This window comes from Chroicocephalus ridibundus, chromosome Z (assembly GCF_963924245.1).
Source record: "Chroicocephalus ridibundus chromosome Z, bChrRid1.1, whole genome shotgun sequence".
Classification (NCBI taxonomy): domain Eukaryota; kingdom Metazoa; phylum Chordata; class Aves; order Charadriiformes; family Laridae; genus Chroicocephalus; species Chroicocephalus ridibundus.
In genome coordinates this window covers 27,536,376-27,559,661 of record NC_086316.1, presented here as the reverse complement: position 1 = coordinate 27,559,661, position 23,286 = coordinate 27,536,376, and positions in this window count along the sequence as shown.

Below are 23,286 nucleotides of genomic sequence, written 5' to 3'. Positions count from 1 at the left end.
GCATACAGAGTTATTCGTGCCTTAATGGAACCGGTTGAGTTGACATCTGCTGGGCAGTGACATAAGAGATGAGAAGCAAAGGTGTGTTGCATGACTGCATTATTAAGGCTGGTCAACACCAGGAAGAAGTCACTTTTAACAGCCACAGCACTGCGAGAATGTGTAAATAGTGAAGTTGCCACTTAAAGAAATGAGGTGTTAGGACCGTCAGAAGAGCTTGAAAAGGGGCGGGGGGAAAAAAAAGCAGCACTGTTGGCTAAAAGGGTGGTGATGACATTCTGGAGTCGTCAGGCTATGGCAACACTGCTGCCAATAAACACGTATGTGTAGGCACACCTTCATGCACATCTAAAGATCTGATATGCCATAGTCTAACAACTAAAACCAGTTGCTATTCTGCTGATTCTAGATGCTGTTTGAGGCTTACACCATCACACTAAAAGAGTAACGCTGAAAACCAGAAGACACTGAAATCAATGCCTCTTTCTCAGCATACTTGTTCTACTTGGTGAACAAAAAGGTAGCTCACCAATACCTAATACTACTCTCAAAGGGACAAATCTAGATATCCACAGCCAGCCAAATCCTGTGGCATAGTGGCAAACTTGATATAAAGCAGTAACTTCATCATCCAGGAGCTAGTCATTATGTACCCTCCAGAGAATAAAATCTGGGAAAAATTGAAAGAAAATATTTCCTTTATATCCTCAGTATGATCCTTAACACAATTTAAGCAGCTGCAACAATATTCTTTTATAAAATACACCTAACCCCAGTAATGGGAGAAAATACTACCAAGTTACTATAAAGTCCATTCATGCTGCAGTTTTTCAAGTGATGGAGCTACATCAAAAATCACACAAAATCCATTACACAAAAAGATAAATATTCACAAAATCACAGGGAAGAAATTTTAGGTTGTTTAGAACTTGAAAGTCTTTTTTCCTCTTCATGTCCAGCTGTGACATTCAAGTGCCTATTTTTAAAAATAAGCACTTATGCACAGCAGGACTGCTATCCCTCAAAGGGATTTAATAATCCCAAATGGCCTAACATTCTTTCAGAGTGTGTACTGTGAGTACTTAAAACAATTATTCTTTCCACCCTATGATTTTGCCTACAGATTCCACAGTTAGGAACATTTCCAATGGACAACTGAGTATTAATGACCAATTTTCTTTCAATCAACAGGCAAACAAATCAGGATTTCTGAGTAATCCTTCATCCCTCTCATGTTAGTTCTTATTATTCATCACGAGAACTGGGAAACAGTTATATAAGTCAACATCGTGCTGTACAGTTAAACTTTGAAACTCTATCTTTTGCTTTTTCTCCAAGAGCTCCTTCTGGAAATTATTTTTTGTTAAGATTCATTCTAAAATACAGGGCAATGTGGTATAGATCTATAGTTTCAAAAGGGACAAGAATACACAAACTGAAATGAATGTTCATAAATTCATAAAACTGTTTAAAAGCGGTAGTTTAACATTTAGAAAATTATTCCATACATCTGAGATTATTTAAACACAAAATGCCTTACAGTGCACAGCAGGGTCTGGGAAAGAAAACAAAATATGTATCTCAGAATTAATTACTTCAGAGAAGACACATGAACAGACTTTCTCCCATGTTTCATTTTTTCTAAAATAGCTAAAATCTCAGCAACAGCATTTTCATTATTGATATCATTATTCCTCTATCCCAGTACCTGGAAGGTTCAGTCAGAGTGAGCTTACACAAATGAGAGGCAGTGTAGAAACAGAGACAGAAAAATTATCTTTTCATTTGCCTTAGCTCAACATATAAATCTAGTTAACATTAACTAAAAACATTCTATACCTCAAATGTATCTAAAAAGTGTTTGATGTAAGAACAAGGAAGGAGTTAGCAGAAAATGCACACAAATGTCTTGGTCGGTTTGACTACTGCATACAACACAGAAAGAATTTATTTATTTTTGTAAGCACAAGAACTGTCCTAGCAAAGTTAAACAAGATGAAAGAGAGAAAGTGCTTTCTGATTTCACTATGAAAATGGCACCATATGGTAATGAGTGTCTGTCATTACCCCATTGGCATAACTTTCTGAAAATGATTTCATCTAACAGGTACTAAAGTTCTAAAATGTAAGGCAGAGTGAGAAACTGACTGTTCTGTACACAGAATGAAGACGCTACAGCCTTGGCCCTATCTCATACACCTCTGCTGCTCATCTGAAAGAGATACTCACAGTCTTCTCCTCTTTTAGAAAAAGAAGTCTGGCACCAAGCCCAGACTTACAGCTGGTCTGTGCAAAGCTGGGTTTCCCAAGGTCTTTTAAGAGAACAGACAGAAAACAGATCTTTCCTTCTCTGCAATACTGTATTTTCTGGTGTGGCATAGCTATAGTCTTTCTCACTTGCCACTTGCATCTATGGTGACAAAATACATTTAAGCCTGTTAGTTAGCTCATGCGTCTCCTCAGAAGACAAGAAAAAGGCATTTCAGGTGTATATGGGCCACCAGCTCAGGGTGGTAAAAGCTGGAGACAGTGCCTTCCAGAATGAAAGCCCAACTACCCCACTTATCCCTGTGCTTGAAAATAGGGATTTTCTCATGTGTATTGCAATTGCAACTGCAAAATGTAGAAGCTGCAACTATGATCTTTATTTGTGAAGATGAATGCACATGATATTAGGCTTGCCTCTCACTGTGTCTTGCTGCCTGCTTTGATTTAGCGACAATTAAACACCTGATACTTGATTCAGATCTTTTGTGTCATATTCAAAATTTCATTGCCCCATACACAGCACAAGAGAAATTTCAAACTTCTTCTGATGACACCATCAGACTTTAGACTGCTGGTGTGAGGCTGAACATCTTCATGTTGATTAAGCCATAGTAATTCATTATGAAGTGCTTAATAATGAGGGAATGCAGCAGTCTTAGCTAACAGCCCCCTAACAACACTGTATTAGTCATATATTTTTGCTTGGGCTATCTGACTGAAATATAGGAAAGGGAATGTTCATGAGCTGACACTGATACAAAGACTACATCCACAAGGAACATATTGCTGGTACATTAGTTGCTAAGCAATAATCACAATATTTTTTCAAACATATGGCTGCACAAAACAAATACACATTATTGCGTTTTGAATTCGGATGTCATATTTATTCCAACATTGAAAAAGCCAGAGCTAACTACATCCAGGCCATCTCCTAGAAGGAACCCTTGCCAAACATAAATGTATGCCTTAGCTTTGATAAGACTTCAGTTTTTGTGAAGAGGTACATTCATTGCTTCTGCTGCAGAAATAGACTGCCTCCTTTCATAAGGGATTGCACAGTACAGACATACATTTTGGCACTTCCAGGGCATAATTCTAGGTAGTCTACAGGCAGCAAAACACCTTTATTATGTGATTTGGATTATAATGTAAGCTGCATAGGAAATATGGCGGGCATGCTATTTGCTGTTTGTGAATCTTAGTGCAGGACCATAAGATAGCCAAAAAAATTCAAGAGGTCAGGAACCCATTCAAATTTTAAGTTCATGGAGAAGGAGGAAAAGACAGAAGAGGAATCCGAACAGATTAAATTTAGGTACACTGCTAAAGCAAGTAATCAGCCAATTTGCAGATGGGAAATAGAAAAACTTTGCTGCGGCCACAAAAATTCAAGGGGAAGACCCAAGTCTTCTCCAAGCCTAACGTACGCATTACAGTGAACTCACAGTTCCCTCACAAGGACAAGAATACCCTTGCATTTCTGTCAGCCCTCTCTAATCCATTCCAGAGAAAATCCACACAACTCCAGCATGGGGTGCCTCCCATGGATTACGGCCCTTCACTAACTGCTCCAGCAGTCCTTCCCATGGGCTGCAGTTCTCCAAGAACTGCTCCAACATGGATACTCTCCGTGGGTACAGTCCATCAGCAAGACACTGCTCCAGTGTGGGTCCCCAAGAAGCCACACTTACCACCAGAAAATCTGATCCTGTGTGGGCTTTTTTCCACAGACCACAGCTCCTGACAGGATCCTGCTCCAGCATGGGCTCTCCAAGGGCTGCAGCTTCTTTCAGAGCTTCACTCCTCATTCTCAGCAAGGAGATACATACATTAAACCAACTTTTTGATTCATCCCTCTCCATGGGGGCGAATTGGCTTTGATATGCATGCGAATGTTAGAGAAAAATGGAAAAAAAATTTGCCTTATCAAGAGAATACATTTATCATGTCAAGAACATTCATGTTCTTTACAGGAACAGAAGGAACAGAAGTAGTGTCTTTAGGAAACTGCAGAAATACAAAGCGAGATTCACCACAAGTGAGGTAACAGTCCTGTGGCCAAAGTTCTCACTTGCCATAGTGGTATAAGAAGTTAACAGGTCCCTGCTCTGAATTAGACTGAACACAGACTTAAATGTAGGTCTCCTATTCCTGCTGAGTGTTCAGGCCACTACACTGTTGTTTCTTTTGTAGCATCCATTGCTTTTTGGTTTGACCAAAAAATTTCAAGCATTTCCACTGAAAGTTTTTCAAAACTGCACATACCAGGAAAGATATTTGTGTTTCAATGGATCAGAATTTTCCAAGGTATCAACCCCTTGATTGATCATAAAACTACCTGGCCAATCATACTCCATCACTACTGGCAACAGAAGTCAACTTCTGTGCTGCAGCTAGCTTTTATCCTACACAGTTGCAAAAGTCTTTTGAAACGGTGTCGTTTAAATGCCCATTTAAATCTTGGATTTAAACTGAAGTGTCCACACATCTGTACTACACTACCAGAATTTTCAGTTATTTGGAATGAGTTTCAAGCTAATCTTTGCACACCCTCTCAATCTTAGATAAACAGAAGACAGCAGAACATGCCTGCCACCTTGAAAAGATATCCTAATCAAAGGTCACTCCAAGTCATGCTGACACACTTTAAAAAAGTTTCACTATTTTTCTCTGGGTCTTTCCCATGTTTATTCTGTTCGTTTTATGAAAAAGCATTTCCATCTGCATATGTTTAGAAATATCACACAAAAAAAGTGACACGTACTGTCCATAACCAAGAAAAAAGGAACAAAAGAAGGAAAATCTTCAGCACTGACAAGAACTGGAAAAGAAAATGAAAAAAAAAAGTGCAGTACGTTAAGGAGAGTAAGAAGAACTGGCATAAATTACAAGGCTTAATTGTGATTTCCAAGCAAACCTAACCACAGCATCCTACTGCCTGGAGGAACATCCAACACAGAAGCTGTAAATAAAGTGCGTACATTGGAGCCAGTACTGGAACTGACAGAGCTCTTCTGCTATCTTGACAAATTCCCTTGCATGAGGGAAAGCTCTCCCTCAGACTCTTTGGTGTCCTATTTCATGACACAAAAGGATGAAGAACGTGCTAATATCCCTATTGCAGCTGCTTAAGATTATAAATCACGGAATCACGGAATCTTCAGAGTTGGAAGGGACCTCTAGAGATCATCTAGTCCAACTCCCCTGCTAGAGCAGGATTACCTAAAGAGCATCCCTCAGGGCTGCATCCAGGCGGGTCTTGAAAATCTCCAGAGAAGGGGACTCCACAACCTCCCTGGGCAGCCTGTGCCAGTGCTCTGTCACCCTCACTGTAAAGAAGTTTTTCCGTGTATTTGAACGGAACTTTCTATGTTCTAGCTTGTGCCCATTGCCCCTTGTCCTGTCACTGGGAACCATTGAAAAGAGCCTGGCTCCGTCCTCCTTAAACCCACCCTTTAGATACTTGTAAACATTAATCAGGTCCCCCCTCAACCTTCTCTTCTCCAGGCTAGAGAGTCCCAGCTCTTTCAGCCTTTCCTCATAAGGGAGGTGCTCCAGTCCCATAATCATCTTGGTTGCCCTACGCTGGACTCTCTCCAGTAGTTCCCTGTCCCTCTTGAACTGGGGAGCCCAAAACTGGACACAGTACTCCAGTTGTGGCCTCACCAGTGCAGAGTAGAGGGGGAGAATGACCTCCCTCGATCTACTGGCCACATTCTTCCCTATGCAGCCCAGGATGCCATTGGCCTTCTTGGCGACAAGGGCACACTGCTGGCTCATGGATAATTTGCTGTCTACTAGGACCCCCAGGTCCTTCTCCTCAGAGCTGCTTCCCAGCATGTCCGCCCCTAACCTATACTGATGTTTGGCATTCTTCCTTCCCAGGTGCAGGACCCTACACTTGCTTTTGTTGAACCTCATTTGGTTCTTCTCTGCCCAGCTCTCCAGCCTGTCCAGGTCACGCTGGATGGCAGCAAGGCCCTCTGGAGTGTCGGCCACCCCTCCCAGCTTGGTATCATCAGCAAACTTGCTGAGGATACACTCTGTCTCCTCAACTAGGTCATTAATGAATATACTGAACAAAATTGGACCAAGTATTGACCCCTGAGGGACACCACTGGTTACAGGCCTCCAACTGGACTCTGTGCCGCTGATCACAACCTTCTGAGTTCTGTCACTCAGCCAGCTCTCGATCCACCTCACTGTCACCTCATCTAGCCCATACTTCCTCAGCTTCCTAATGAGGATGTTATGGGAGACAGTGTCAAAAGCCTTGCTAAGGTCAAGGTAGATAAAAAAAAATAAAAAATCCAACTATTTTGATGAAGTATGATTCCCAATTTCATGCCTGTTAAGTTGTAAGTTAATTATGGAGCCACTGAGCAGTGAAAAAAGAGTATAAGATGAAAGATTAAAACCTTCTAACCAAATGAGGTGTTTCCACAGATTCTTTAAATCACCAAACATCATATAATCTCAGTGAGGGCAAAGACATGTCTTTATATGTATCGGTTACACTTTTCTATGTCCACATAATTATGCAAACGTGTCTTGCAGGAGATGAATAGTAGAAATTCTGCATCATGTTCTACTTTACAAACAGCTAATTGTATTATAATTCATAATTTATAAAATGAGTGTCATATTCAATGCCTTTATCAGAGATTGTTTCCCCTCCATTATATGTAACTAAAACAAGCTTTTGTTTGCTTAGCCCACTTTGTCAAAGCTTTTCATGCTCACTTAGCTGAACTCTGATTTCAGTTATAAGATGTTAATACCTTATACATCATTGCATGATCAGGATGGGGTCTCTGACATCATGTATTCTTAAGGATTAAAGTTCTTGGCGGCAACCTGTTTCAGTGAAGGGATAATATGCACAGAAGGATTACAGAGTAGTGTGAAGTAGGAAGGACCTGGAATGACAAAGATACATGAGAAGAAATAATCAAGTTTGAGAGCAGGAAAGAGAAGAAGATTAGCCATGTGGTGACTTTCACATCGTATTTAATGTCAACCTAAATCTGATAGGAAAAAAGACTGTTTGAGACATGAATTTTTGAGTACACTGAGTTCACTAGTGAAATTTCCCATTTTCTTCAACAAAAGGTCAGCTTCAATTTATGTTTTTTGAAAGGGATTGCTCTATCATTTGGGAGGCGATTGCTCAGCTTGGCGTCTGAAATGACTCAGAGAGCCCTGCCTGCATGCAGTATGTTCCTGTAATATATTAATTTTATTGTAACTACCCATCCTGCACGATGTGTCTCATATAAATGTATTAAGACTAACATTCTAAAAGTGGGCACTGGGACAGAAATATGCTCATTGCTTACAGACAGAACTATTAGCACAAGCAGAGTGTTTACAGTAAAGGAAGATTAAAATTAAAGTAAGCAAGATGAAACAACTGTTACAAACAGACGGCTGAACCAGTTGCATTTTCAGCAATCCATCTGTAGTTTTAAAGGGTGTATAGAACCCTTTTTTTCAGCACAGTCTAGACTGTGTCAGAAATGGCAAATATTACCTTGATTCAGTCTCAGATACTTCAGTTCAATGTCAACCCCAAACATGCAACTTCTCTTTGTTAAGTAAGAAAGCAAAGGCTAAAGTAATGCCTAGCAAAGCTGGAAAAGCTTTAAACGTGTAATCGCTGTAGATGTATAGCTCTGGGCTCTGTTTCAGCATCTTCTCTATAATGTGTCTTTAGGGCTAAGTCTGAAAGTACTTAGTATGCAGAGCTGCTCTGAGTTTGCAGTTAAGTACCTAAATCCAAAGCTGTGATCTTGAAGACTGTAGCTCAGTACTGCCTGACAGCAGTAGTTGCCAATTTTATTGTCCAGAGCAGTCTTCCTTTTTCTCCCTTTGGCATCCCTTATGGCTTTTGTCTCTACACATGAACAGAAAGTCCCTCAGACTGGTCAGAGATCTTCTCTTACTTTACTGTGAGGCCCAAACAAAAGCTAGAAACATAGGCAGCTATTGACTTGGTCATCCCACAGAGGCTTGGGCTACCTGAATTCCACAAGCATGCAGATATTTGCAGGCATTCAAACCTGTACTTTCTACTCAGTCTGCAGTAGGCATTAACAGCCTGAAAGGGTGGGATGAGTGAGGTCCTGTTGTCATAACCTCCATTTTTCAGAGTGTACAACATGCTTTGTATCAGAATGAGAAACGGAGAGGAGAGGAGAGGAGAGGGAAAGATAAAAGTTATGTAGAAACCTAATCCTACCAAAATCAGTGGTTAACACTCTCTTTTCATGTAGTAAGGCTACTATTTCACTGTCAGGTTTGAAAGCATCATAATCTAGGTTTGTATGCACACCTGACTGTGTGGCTTCTGAGGAGTAGTGTTTCATTTATACTAAGCCCACATGAATTGCAAGTTACAGTCTTTAATATTAAACAAGTTGTAATATTATGTTACAATCCAAATCTGTGCTTCACAGTTAAAGGCATTCCTACCATTGCACGAATAAAGTAGCTCATGCTTGGATATATAAATGTATGCACTTCAGTAGATCAGTCACAGGCTTACATAAAAGCAGGACTGGGCCCAAAGGCACATAGTTCACATGAAGTTTAAGGGAAAGAAAACAGCTATTCACATGAAGTTAAACATAACTTTAGGTCTCAGTAATAAGATTAACATTGCCCTCTTCTGGTTTGAATGTCCAAATAAGAAAATTAACACAGATACTGATAATACATATACTATCAGTGACCAAGTTAGTCACAAATTCTGTTCTTAAAAATTGATACTAAAAACCGTAACATAGGTGGAAAAAACTCTGTTGTAGATTAATGAGAAATGAGTCTATATTTTAGCTGCAGTACATCACAATGAATTACCAGCAAAACAAAAGAGAGCAGGAAACAGAAAGAGCACACTACCATACCAGTCTTCACAAACAGGAGATATAGAAGTCTGTCATTTTCATTATAACAGCAGAATTCTTTCATTACCCTTACTACCCTATTAGCAATTTCACTAAAACAAATAGACACTAAAGGATCCATATTACTACTAATACATTTTATTATGCAATAAGGAGCAAAGACCCAGGTAATTTTAAGTGGATATAAACCAGGTTAAAAATATAAGTGTAAAACAATCTGTGAAAGATTTTGGGTCTCATGAAAAGCCTGTTCAAGTCTTCCTGTAAAGCCCTCAACATGGACAAAGCATGACTGGTATTCTAAAGATAAGTGTTTGAAGAAAAGTCAGATGGAGGTATTTTGAAGAGTCTTTCCAGAAGCATACAAAGTATTTCATTTTCCTTTGGTGACTGCAGTCCTTTGTAAAGTGATCTGTTCAGCTTTGAACATACTTTAAACATATCTGCTGTACATTAGAATCAGGGGTATATATCTTACAGTCACATTTTATTGTAAATAGAACTGAAGCCCTTGTCTCTTTTATAAGCCTCTTATTTCAGATTTATGAGTTTGCAGTGACATAGTTGTGTGATTTTAGACACATATTAATAGCTTCTCTATTATTTAATTTCAGATATATTGAAATTGTATGTTATACATAGCAATTTTAGTTGAAATGCTAAACAAGGTGGGCAGGACAACATTTCTATTATTACAATGAGAGTTTTCTGAAGTGACATCAACAAAGAAATATTTTAATACACTAATTTTAATCTAAAACTAACTTAGGTTTCAGGTATCACCCCATAATGCCATACCAAATGAAATAAAAAATCAGGTTTGGGTTTTTTTGGATTTTAAATGTCTTCTGATATTGAAAAAAGGAAAAAGCTCAAATATATTACCCTTATACAAAACTTTTCAACTTACAATCAGTGTGGAGAGCTTGGGAATAGTGCAGGGAGCTCAAGTAGTTAAACTGGAAGGTTTTGCTGATGCTACTAGGGTCAAGTAGATGAACAGTAGAACACTATGTCGAACAGTCACACAGGCCAGTAATTGCTAGACCTGGGTAAAATATAAAAACAAGTGAGAAGAAAGCCATTCTGCAGGTCATGCTGCAAACAGGTGTCTTAGCCCCGACAATTGCCTGAAAAAATTCACAGAGTAAGAGACTAACCTAGGATTTGCCTAAAATCTCTGTAAACCTAATATGAATATAAATAAAGAAAGTGCTTTACTCTGAAATCCACAACCCTGTGTCTGTGTCCTGGTCGTGAATCATTTTACATGACCACAGACCAAACAGTAAGCCAGACCACCTTTTTCTTGCAAACCATTCCAATTTGTGCACATGGTACTGAGATGCAATTTCAAGAACGTCAACTTCGTTACTGTGGAGGTATTTTGCCACCACATCTAATCAATTCTTCCCATTTACTACTTCTAAAACAGATGTCCAATACGACAAAATTGCCATGCAGAAATGAGTGTACCTTTACTAATGGAAATGGTGATCGCCAGACATAAAGTTGACGCCAAGTTAGTCTATGGCTGACAGAAAAAGGGCAGATAAGAGAATCAGCGTTGACTGGAAGACATTATGTACAAATAAGGCGCGTTCCTAAAAGCTCCCTCCACAGCTTTTCTGAATGAAATCTTTTCTCACTTGCATGCATGGGGAAGGCTTCAGTTCAAGAGGAGACAGTAAAGTGGCTATTTTTTTTTCATTTCTGCTAACCCATCACACACTTGGTGTTGGAACCAGATCTCTATCAGGAAGAATTCTGGGTTTCTGAAGTGGTAGAAGCAGTTTCTGAAGCATATTTCAGATGAGTCACATAGCTCAGATGAGTACCAGCCTCACCTCCTTGCAGTAGGTACTGGCTACAACACCCCATGCTTCATATAATTTCTCAGTATGGTTTCACAGCATATTGTCAATCTGCAGAAAATGTGTCATTAAAGCCATTGCTATCACACCTTTTTTTGCTGTTCTCTACTTCTTCGTGGTGAGATCTGACACTTATTTGCTCTATTGCTTAGTTCTTCCCGTCATTCCCATCACCTTCTCAGAGCTAATCAGAATTGGGAAATACACAGTGTGTTTCTTTTAGACACTGTCCTTTGGCTTTGTGAAGCTATCTTACTTTGACATGATTTCTACCATTTTCCATCAGCTGTCAACAGCTACCAAAGTCAGATATTGTTCTTGTATTGAGATGCAAACAGCATATCTAGCAAGACCAAATTTCAAGACAGTCTGTAGAATCAGCAACTTAAGCTAACATATTGATGACATCAGGCCGTCGATATAGTTCCTAAGTGATTGGCAATAGGTTCTAAAACTCTCCATTTAACTTTTCCTGGCATGTTTTAGATCTGGTAGCCCTTAATTTGCCTATCCACAGGGCATTTGATTGGTGACATGCTTAGTTGTCTTTCCATTCCCCCAGTCTTCTCCGCTCCTTTGAACCAGGTGCTCTTGTTCCTTTTCCATGATAAGGGAGCTTGGCTGCCTGCCCAGACTTCTAGCTGTTCATCCGTCTGTCTTGAAAAATAAAATAACTACAGCTTCAAAGCTGAATTTCAATCCTTCTGTGGCAGAACACAAAGTTGGGAAAAGGAGACTGATAGGAAGAGAGAAGGATGAAGGAAAATTTGCTTATCATGCAGTAAGAATGCTCAGAGCTAAGGTACAACTGTAATGGGACAGCTCATCACACAGGAATTTCTGAGGTAGGGATAAGAGGGAGTCATAGCTCATGTAACTTGCAAGTGTGGAGAAAGGAGGGAAATAAGGGGATGGGAACAAGAACATTCTGCTAAAAATCAGTAGCAATAATGTGTTTAACTGGGTTCCTGTAAAGTTCTCTATTCCTATATACTACTGCAGAAGACAGTCTCTTCCCTTTCCTCAAATTCCTTTGACTCACAGGTTCTTGAATGTCTTCAAAACCTAAATCTAGATTCAGACAGACAGTATAACTGGTGCTCCACATGCTCAAAAGTAGCGTTTGATCTGATCTTCTGATGGACTTATCTTTTCTAGCATCAGGAAAGCTCCCAATTTCAATGTTCAGTGTAGACTGTGTTTTGCTCAAAGGCCTTCTTCCACCCTGGTTACACCTGCTTAGCCTTCCAAAAGTAAGACAGACAGTACACTGAAAATTTCTACTCAACGTTTTAGTTGTAAAAAAAAAATAACCTATGATGACTGGCGTGTCTGAAGGAGATTCTTAATTGCATTAGAAGAACATTCAGGTTATAAATCAGGCACCTGTAAGTTAGGAAATGTATATATAACTGTAACACAGGTTTCTAGCTGTGACAGCCTGTTTTCCCAGCCCAAGAAGACTGAAGCAGCATGCATGAAACCTATTCAGGCCTTTTCTTCTGAGCATTATTTATTCGTTGTTGTTGACAGTCTTTAGCAACCCTCAAAGTAAGTCTCTGCATAAATTCTGTTTTTCTGATGTCATGGAGCCTGCTGTTTCTCTCCCGAACACCCCACAGAATACGGAGGAGGACAGCAAAGAATCTAGCTATCTAAAGAGAAAACACTCAGCATATATACACCTATGCCTGAATTTATGATCTTGAATAACTTCAGTCATTAGCAACCTTAATTTTTCTCTTTGGAAAACTAAAATATGTTTTACAACACTTGCTCAGGGAGTACCTTATGAAACAAAAAAAACCCTATACCTTGTAAATTTATGAGAAAAAAATGCAGAGTGTATTACAGGAAATGCAAGAAAACTAGGACAAAACTTTTCCATAACAGAGAAAGTGCCAGTTTTTTCTGTATATGAGAAGCAGTACGCTAAGGGGTTAATATATTGTGCTATGTGAATAGGAGCTCAGCAACATGCATTTGAGAAAACCAGCCCACGCATGGCTTTGCCACTTGGGTGTGACATAGGTTTCCAAACCCATGGCAGTAAAGCATTCTCACATCCTCCATGCATGCCCAGTATAAATGTATTAAATAATATACATATACATCATATATATATACATATACATCATATACATCAACATATACATATACATATACATTTTGTTGTCTTTTCTCTGTTTTCAATTTTTATTAGCTGAAAGTGCATCAAATGCAGTGACAAATGTGTCCAGGCATAAATATCACCTGATTAGGGTACAAATCTATGTAGTGGCATTCTGATTTATACCTTCTGAAGCTAGCACAGAATACTTTTTGAAAAGCGTGTATGCCAGCTTTTCCCTTTGTTTAGCCTGTGGCTTGACAAGTCAGAATTGGTGGAGGTCTTGAAGCAGCAGAGGTGTGCTAACCAGGCAGAACTGCAAAATGCAGTCTGAAAAAGCAGGGGAAGATTAATTTTTCCTTGGGGCACAGAAGAACTTGGAGTACTCATACTTCTGATGAAAAATGATGCAAACATCAATCCCAAGGTTTTGAAAGCCTCCTGCAAGACAAAAGGCCTCCATCACCACAACTGATTTCTGTCATAGCTGAAACTATTTCCAGTGGTTTCTTCCAATGTTTTTTCAAAATGTCTCCTTACAGCACTGAGAAATAATGTGAAGACTAATCATTAGTAATTTACTGTAATTCCTTCAATTAATTATGCTAGATCTCTATGTGGATTGCCTGCTGCCTACTGCTCTTGCAGGATAGGCATTGCACACTCTATGTGAGCTTAGGCTTTCAGGAATGAGCTGAGGGCATGTGCGCCTCTTACAAGGTGGTTTTTACCATACTTCATGCAAATAACCTACTACTTATCACATAACAATCTACTAAATTGTACAACTCTTGAGCTACTTGAATGTCTTAGAGCTGGATCCACACCAGGACTTGGTACCTAGTTGCCATTGTGTAATTGCTCAGTCCAAAGCTGAGATCCTGCCTCTACCTGTTAATTACCTGTCTTTCACCAATTGGCGTCTCCTTTTGTTGGTCTGCCTTTCATCACACCAGAATCACTCTGAGATCCCAGGATCTCAGATAGAGATCTGTGTGACATGGCAGAGGACTCCAGGAGGCTGATCAAAGCTGGGAATGCTAATCAGATGAACATCTCCCTGAAGTCTATGCAAAGGAAGTTAAGAAACGTGGAGCTCAAGATACACCTCAAGATTGCTCTGGGCTAGCCTAGCTGTTCAGTGATGCTAATTTTCATGGCACTCTTCTCCAGAAAAGGTCCAGCAGAAAAGGTCTGCTATGCTCATGGAAATACACTGCAAATATAGATTTCTCAAGAACCTCCTTCTTCCTATTAATTTTTCACCTGTCGTTTTATTGCATCATATGCCATGATGCCTGTATTTGAGTTAGAAATCTTTTCCATAAAAATAAAAATAATGGGCTGTGATTAGCCACATCTCTGGCCTTCTTAAAATGCAGGATTCTGCTAGTACTTTCATTATCATCTCTGCATGTTCTGCAGCACACAGATGCAGTTTCCTTTTCACTGCCTTTGTTTTTTACTCACACAGAGTATTTGGAGAACCACGTTCCATAGAAATAATATATCCCCTGTCTTAAAGAAAGAAATAAAATGTAGTATTTCTTTTCCTCATTCTAAAAATTTGACAGTACAAAACACATAAAATACAGTTGTAAAATTCTTAATTTGAAGTTCACTAGAAAGGTATCAATGGAAAAGAGGGATTTTTATAGATGCATGTAACTGATTTGGGAGTTTGCATATGGTAGAGGGCAGAAAGAACTGTTATGTCAGAACTACAGCTACAAACTAATCTGTAAGATAATCTTTAATAATTGGTAGCAGTACAAATTATTATACCTTATTACATTTCCTTGTGGTAGTTGTAATTACAGCTCAATTGGTGAGAAAGAAGTGAAAGACACAGTACAGTACCTATATTTGCTAACATGAAAGCTATATTAGTTTTTATGATACTGTATTTGGTGACAGGCATTTATTTTCTAGCTTGTCTTAGATATTGACCAAAAGTAAGATATAAAATAAATAGTTATCCAGCAAGTTTTGGAATGTGTAAAATCAAACTGTTAAAGCTATGAGAAATGCTTTAGCTGGGATGGTCAACACCAATACCACATCATTGCTACATGGCACTTTTCACCAAAACAAATACAGAGACTAGTAGACTAAACTATAGTTTATAGACTAAACTATAACATGCGGAGATCACATCAGCCATCACTGAAATCCAACACATCGCACACATCACTGTAATGAAATCACGCTCCATGTACCTATACAGAACACAGCGTATCTTATAAAATGATTTATATTATTGCTGAAGTAATTTAGTTTGTGAAGCCTATGGACTATTTCCCATTCAACCTTCATGACACAATTATGTCTTCACTTTACAGGCTTTATCTTTCTAGTTCAGAATCCCCATTATTATAACAAGAAAAAAGAGATCAGAGCATAGTTCTACACCAGTCGATGTGGAGACATAGACTTGTCCCAGTGGATCAGCAAGTGAAGATGAAAGGGATCCCTGTAGCCTGTCACACTGAAATTGCTCTGTGGGAACTGACTGGTTGCAGCTTGAAAATATTTGTGGGAAGCTTTTTCTTCAATTCTACTTCCTAGGAGTTTGTACCCTTATTTTCTTCTGAATTTGGAGTATTCTTATATCCAAAACTAAATAAACAAATACATACATACGTACGTAATCCTCCCAAAGTAGCTAATAGTCCTCCGTAATTTTAAGAAAAAACAATGTATTTCCCCAGTCTTCTTGTAATACGACCACCATATATTTAACATGAATTATAGGTGGCAGATTCCTAAGAGCAAACAGGTCTTACTTAGTTTATAAAACTTTTGCCTAGCTTTGTCTCAGCATTATTTAACACCTCCCCATCTAGACACTTACTTCATCACACAAGGGTACATATGTACTACACATTATTTTCATAGACAGCTATTATCACTGTATTTTTTAGCTTATTAGAGCTGTTAGACTGTGTGTTATACTCCTTAAGGCTACTTTACATTTTTTATTAGACATGTGAATTTTCAACTCTGTGACACCATTACGAATGTGTCTGAATGAATTTTTACACCATTACTTATAGGTTCTCCCATGCAAAGAACTTTCGAGTTCAAAATACAGATGCTCAAGGAAAAAAAAAAAGAAAGTCTTTTGCAAGGCAATGAAAAAATTAAGTTGGAACTTGTCAAACTTAAATTTGAACAAGTGAAATGATCTGACATATATGCTATATCTTTGATTTCTGCACTTACTGCAACCCCCATGCCACCAAGTTAGCAAAAATCACATATCTAGGAGCAGATTTACCTTTCTTCATATGTCTTACCTTTTTCATGTGCTGAGTTGATCTGTTAGATAACGTTCCGAGGTCTGACTTTGTTATTTCCTTAGTATTTCTTCAATGGTTTCCCTGACACATGCTGATATTAATGAGAATGAAGATGAGAGCATGCTGGTTTTGCTGTGCTTAAAATCTTAGATAATAACAACTGCTAAATATGTGAAGAGAGTTCTTTCCCTGTATTTTAGTATAATTAGAAATAGCTTCTTTTCCTCATACCTGGAAGTGCAGGCATTAAGTGCAAAATGATCATTATTCAATATGCAGTTTTAGAAAGGAAACTTAGTCCCTAAGAAAGATGACAGCTCTGCTGTGGCCTGGCGTCAGACACAGCCTTCAGAAATGAAACTCCGCAGCAGGAGCAGCAGTAGTGATTTTCCATTCTCAAAAGAAGGTGGCATTTTTCCAGAAAAGACACCTCTAACAAGGGTCAAGCTGAATGTTGGGTCTGGCCCGAGGCATTATAACAGCTTCTTCAGCAGTGATAACCTCCTAGAAAACAATTTAGCCTGCAGATCTCAGAGAGTGGCTGCCACAAAATGTGTGTCTAATTTACAAAATTAGGAGGGAGGTGTTAGAAGTGGCCCACAGAGAGAATGCTGCTGCTGCTCACAATGTCAAAAAGGGGAGAGTTTTTCTGATGCATCAGGTCACCTGGAATTACCTGCCACAGAGCTGGGAGGGGAAGGAGGAGCAAAGAGCTGCTGATGGAGAGTAGCAAAGGAGATGAGCCAAGTGGATGCTCTTATTAGGAAGAAACAGCTCTGTCAGATTGCCAGGGCAAGTCCTTTATCTTCTCAAATGCAAACTGCAGTAGTGCTGCACGCAGGCACTTGGGATGCTGCTTCTGATTTTCTTCTGTTTGCCCTGAAGAGCCATACTCAAAGTTAGACAGATCTGACCATCACCTGACTCATGCACAGCTCCCTGTCAGCATGCAATGCACAGTCTCTACACAGCTTTTTTGATATTAATGTGGGACCATGTGGATGAGCCCTTCCGTTTCTCCTTTTTTGCATGCCCATATTTCTCAACCAGACATCCGTCTTTTCATAATGTGATGAATACTGCTATTTGCTCTTGTGGCCAGCTGTAGCCCAAATCCCATCAGAAATGCTTGTTTACTGCCAGTTCACATCTCATTGGATTTTTTTATTAACTGCCTCTATAGGGGTGTTTGCTTTGTCCACCCTTAGCAAAAATGCCCTGGACAGCAACAGCTGTTAAGAATGCAAGTATAAATATTGCATGTGGACTAAATATATAAAACTGCCTGAAAAGTCACTTGTCAAAAACTGATTACATTAAAGAGGAGCAAGACCATCACCTGGATTATATGGTAACTGAGGAATTTCAGAGACACTCTAGAAAAGTACAGAAGAATTAAAATTTGTAATAGTTGAGTATTACAGCTTATTTCTTGTACGTCTGATTCTGGTCCTGAATCACAGTTCACTGATTGTCAGTTAATTATGTGTTAATAAAACAATAAATCACATTGATACCAATTTAAGTTTTCCCCTCCTTCAGGTTTGACTCAAGAGGTAGCATCAGGAAAGGAATTTATCTCAGAGTCCTCACATGGATTAATTGTCCAACTCCTACCCCTGCCTCACTCTCTTTACTTTGTGTAAGAATACTGGTAGGTGAGAGGAAGAAACACATGGCAAACGAAGCAGCAAACAGCAGTTCTGCACTCTAACAAAATCTGAGTGCTAAGAATCAATTGCAGAAGCAGGAGAAGACAACAGATCAGAGGCTGGTATGCTATCCAGAATCCCTGGTACCACAGCTTCCAGCAAGAGTGTCAATATGATGTATGTGACGCATGACAGTAATTTTATCTTAAACACTATGGTGATAGACAGTGCAAAAAATATATCCCAGTCATACATAGTAAAGGAATTCTTTTATGTTTTTATTTCTCCTTTTTTTAGCAACACTAAGACTGATCTCTTGACACAATGCAATGCAATTGTGAGAACAGTCAGCTGGAGTTAGTGCCTCTCAGTTAATCCAGCTCCTCTTGTGAGCATTAGTGCAGAAAGCCGCTAACATGACTGAGCTACTTCTGGATCTGCAGATAATTGAGCTGGTGCCAGCTCAGAGATGCAGCATCTTCGAGCCATGATCATAATAAAGGAGAACACTTATAGCTCAGAGCACCTAAGAGCTGATCTAAAATCCATGACCTTCCCTGCTATCAACAAATCTCTGATGGGAAGGATGGGAAGGAAAGCAAGAGATATTTTGACAGTACTGAGGCAAAGGAGACATAGCAAATACAGAAAACCCAGCAATACTTGCTTACTTCACTGACAGGGAGCTCTTGCAGACATCTGCTCGGTTATTCCTATACTGAAGATCATTTCAGGCACTGAATTTCTGAATTTCTGACATTTCCTTTGGCCACTTCAGACAGCAGGGAAATAAAAAGCTATCTTAAGTACAGTTTAGCTTCTGTGGTGAGCAGAATTGCCTGGATGCTGATTTGTTCTTTTCTTCTATGTTTGCTGGAAGGCTAAATGGTTACTAGAGAAATTAATGCTGATAACGCAGTAATGTATTAATCCTAGTACCTAAACCTACCTTTGCGAAAACTTACCAGAGTTTAGGAAAGAGGAGTCTTAGTACGCCTGTGAAGCTTGCGTGCTCATAACTGAAGAATAGTTAAGTTGTACAAAGAGATGTGGACCCATGAGAAAAGGGTCCCAACAGTAGAAGGTAACAGAAGAACGTATGTCATGAGGATAGCTTTCCTTTTCATATTCCTTTCTTTTCTTAGAAAGTGAGAGATTCATGCTTCTTCGGTTTGTGTGAGATCAGAAATAGTTTCAGAAACTCTTTCTCGCCCATTCTCACTTCATTTTAAATTATCTTCAGATTAATTTTATAATACTAATAATGGTAATAATACTGCCATCTCTGTGAAGCTTAGAATTGCATTAGGAATAAGATTAATATAAACTGAAGCAAAAAGACTACTGTCCTATTTTTTGCATCTTGAAGTTCCCTTACTCTCACTGTACCAATTCTTTAGTTGTGACACTTGAAATTATATCCCCTGGTCATATCTGCCCTGAAGATGCTCCTGAAGAGTCAGAACCCTCATTTTCCAGAAGCTTTCCTGAAAAAAGCTTATCTTAAAATGGCTAAAAAGATTTTGGAGAAATGTAGCAGTGTTGTTGCACCACCAAATATTAAAACATATTAGTTTCGCAAAACAAACCTATTTTTCCTTTTGATGATCTCATGTATTCTGTGTATTAAATTATGTCTATATATTACTTACTGTATTGCAAAAGTGTGAAAAGGACTCTGTACTTGTCCAAATAAAATACTTTGAATTTCTAATAGTTCTGAAGTTAAATATTGCAGAAATTTCATTTCATAATTTAAAGTTGAGATTTCAAAATTGATTCTCCTTTACTGCACAAGAAACATGAAACTGTTTTTACCAACTCTGCATGCTACCAACAAGTGATCTAAGTCAATGGCAGGTAGTTCCAGGATAGAATTCCAAAACTCCTCATGCTTACTTTGCAGTTCCTTATATATGCTTTAGAAAGCAAACAGTCTGCTTGTCCTAAGACTAGCCCTCCCTAATTAATGCCAAAAGAGGTACAGCAACATTCTCACCTGTAACTTGGTCTCATTCACAGTGTTTAATACCATATCCATTACGGACAATTGCTAAATGAGTGTAGAGGCTACTCTAATTTCAGAAAATTGTTTCATCAAGCTATTTATTCAATTTACAAAATGAACCTAAGTTAACTTCTCAGAACATTTGTCAAATCATATTAAATCAGTCAACCAAGGATGTTATCTATCATTAGCAGCCACAGAGAGTTCAGAAAAATCCTGTAATTCTCACAGTTATCTCCACCTGATTTAGATAAAGCAAGTATAAAATCATTTTTCTTTCCAAAGAACATTTTCCCTGGAACATTTCCTACTCTCCCAATGTTGAGATGCTTAACCAACAATGACTATATCAATAATATCCACATTGTCACGCACATATGTTAATAATAGTGTACTAAATCATTAAGCTTGAAAACAAACCTTTCCTTAATTTGCTTTCAGGTATTATATAAAACAATAAATTAGGTAATAAGCAATCAATTGATAGAATAACATGACATAAATGATGGCCCATAAAGTTCCAAGGTCCTAAACATGTAAGTCTTGGTGAGGTATTGTATTAGGAGCAAGAAGTACATCCTCTAATTACTTAGATCAGTGAAAATTAATGGTATGAAACCGCAAATGCTCACCTACAAATTCCTTTGGTCTGTGACAGCAGTGAGCTCTCCATATCCTGCTGATGGTCAGCTACAGTTACAAGACTGTGTAAGCAATTTCCATAAACGTTCATGGTGGTCGTCTCATTATACATATATTAATTTTTTTTTTACGGCATTGATTTGCATTTGCTTTCTATGTAGAAGTCTTCCACTAACATGCTGGAAACCACCACTGCTACTCCCAAACTGAGGATTGTTTGGCCAGCAGAACTGAAGTGGTAAAAACACCTCTATTTGGTGAAGAACAAAACTGCCCTTTGGGACAGTGGATATCCTGAAAGATTAGTGGTTCTCATCTGCTGTAAGCCTTTCACCAGAAGCGCTTTGGTATGACAGCTTAGGCAGGGCAGCTCCCCCAGTAAATGCACAGTACAGAAGAAGCTCCTTGATAGCGCTACACAGAAGAGCAGAGCTGAGGGGAATCTTGAGGCAACTACCCCCAGTTAACACCATCATGAACATATGAACAGATCTCCCTCTTGAGCTTCACAAGAAGTGGGAAAAATCCGTACTGATCAAAAGAGAAAAGCAAGTTCCATGTACCCTCAATGCGCCTTCTGCAATCCATTCCTGATACAAAAATCATTACACCCAGGTGAGGCAGTGATGGTTCAGCATCTCACAGCTCTCCCCAAGAAGACATAACAACAGGCCTTCCCAACTGCGCTGTGGGACGTTGCTGACAATTGACTGTGTGTGCATTCAGCAGCTGGAAACAGACGTGTCGTGGAGTACAAGTATGCTGGACATGCTCACACAAAGGGTAAACAGCATGAATGGGGAGTCCTATTGGAATTACTGGTGGGAGTAGAGGAGAATATATCCATAAAGGGTTATGGCCAAAAGAAATTCATGAGTTACAGCTTTCCTAATGATTCACTCCCAGTAGGTGGGTGTTGAAGCAAATCTGAACTGAGGACTGCTTGGGAAGGTACTCAGTTCAAGTAAAGAAACCTAACTGTTAATTTGAGTAGGAACTTGTAAAGGGCTAGAAACTGGCCACTGCTGGCAGCACCTGCAGCCATAGCATAGTCATAGCAGAACCAACACAGAATGAGTACAGCCAACACACTGGAAGTTCAAATTCTGTGTTACGACTAAGAACAAACACATCATGCACAGTTGTTCATTGCCTCCTTGCAAAAAGTCCTGTAATTCTATATGCATTCTGTCTAGTCTGGCTATATAGACTGAATAGTACCTGAGCATCAAAACAGTGCCATATACATCTATGGACGGAAAGAAAACTGACTACATTAAATAAATACATTTAATCAAAAGTATAGGTTAAAACTACAGGTTACAACTAAGTGCCCCCATGATGGTGTTATATTAGTATAAAAGATGTGAACAGTAGCAGTCTCTCATTGTAATTTTCAAGAGATCAGTTTTTATGTTCGAGTTCACAGGCCTCTCATTCCACATTCCTATTGTGATGATAAGAAGAAATGCATATGAGGTATAGAAATTGAGATGACACAAAGTTCTGACAATTTTCTATTACTGCCTGTATTTTTACATCAGAAGGGAACAGAAAATAACCCCTTATATCTGATAAGGCAACGGATTAATCATTCTTCTAAGTACATTTTTTAACCTTAATAAACCCCAAAATTCTTTCTAAGATAAAGACATGGCTTAATTTAAAGTTTTAAAACCTTACTAAGAACAAAAATAAATTGGAATTTAATTCGAAAATTTCAATTTGAAATAATTTATTTTAAAATTTTCATCAATTTAAATGTAAAATAATAAAGATATAAATGAAAGTCATTTTCAAATGAAGAAATTTAAGGTTATTTTTAAACTGACAAAATTAAATGCACCATTATTTGTTTTTCAATTTCTTCCTCATTTAAAAAATTGCAAAACTGATTTGTTTCTTCCAGGAAGCTTTGAATATGAGAAATTTACTTTTCATTGAAAAATCCTGGACAGCTGTAGATTTCTAGCTTGTTCATAATATTTAAAACAGATTCACTGAAGAACGTAAACATAACCTGATCAAAATGCCATTAACAACCTCTTCACAGCTCACGCTTTTCCCAGCTTCAACTTCAGCATTTTATTGCTCCTAGAGATTATTTTTAAAAATGGGCCTAAGAGGAATTGTTCTTCATTTTCTTGATACAAGCAAATAGAAACTTATCTGAGAATTGCTGGGGGTTTGTGCTTTACCATGTGCAAGTCACTCAATACTTCTAGCCAAAGTGCATGGTATATTCATAGTGCTGAGATTATATTTCTGAGACTTTTCTTAAATTCAAAATAAGATGTTCCTCCCCCCAAAATTATTAATAATGTTTGCTGTATTATACTTCATAAGGAAGACTGATGACATTGGTATCAATAATGCTAATTTCCAAAAAATTAGTGTGGTGCTTGTTAAGGTGCTGAGTTATACTTCATGGGTAGGCAAGACAGTAACTTTTTCATTGATGCCAATGCACTCATCATCTCGAGAGACGTGTATTACCTACACAAATATTGATGTAAAGA